Below are 689 nucleotides of genomic sequence, written 5' to 3'. Positions count from 1 at the left end.
GGTTGGCGTTAGGAAGGGCATCCAGCTGTAGAAACTCTGCCAAATCAGACTGGAGCCTGGTGTTGCCATCCGGTTTCACCAGTCCTCAGTCAAATCGTCCAACCCATGCTAGCATGGAAAGCGGACGTTAAACGATGATGATGATGATGATGATATATATATATATGCATTTAAAAGTTTTAGATTGAAAATCTAATGTGGCGAAATGTGTTCGTGTGATTTGTGTAAAACTCTCTCTATGTACATGTATAGACGCATGTAATGTGGATTTTACCTACACACGTATATGTGTTTATATGTGCCTATATTTGTATGTATGTATGTATGTATATAGATAGATAGATAGATAGATAGATAGATAGATAGATAGATAGATAGATAGATAGATAGATAGATAGATAGAAAGATCGATAGATACATTACATACATACATACATATATACATACATGCACACTTATATGTGAAAATCGACTGTGTGATATTTACAACTTTTTTATCAATGCTTTCACAGATAATCATGAGTTCGTTGCTGTTTTGGTAAGGTAAATTCCCTTAAAAGAGATTACAATGTTTACAATTCTGTTATTAAGCCTGAAAAGTATTAAACTTTAAGTACCCTTGAATAAAATGCTAAGTTTTCATCAATAATTCTAGAATATTCACAATTTAAAGTGAAATCAAATGTTTG

Source organism: Octopus bimaculoides, chromosome 5 (genome assembly GCF_001194135.2).
Source record: "Octopus bimaculoides isolate UCB-OBI-ISO-001 chromosome 5, ASM119413v2, whole genome shotgun sequence".
NCBI lineage: Eukaryota > Metazoa > Mollusca > Cephalopoda > Octopoda > Octopodidae > Octopus > Octopus bimaculoides.
Note: the sequence above shows the minus strand (reverse complement) of the source record.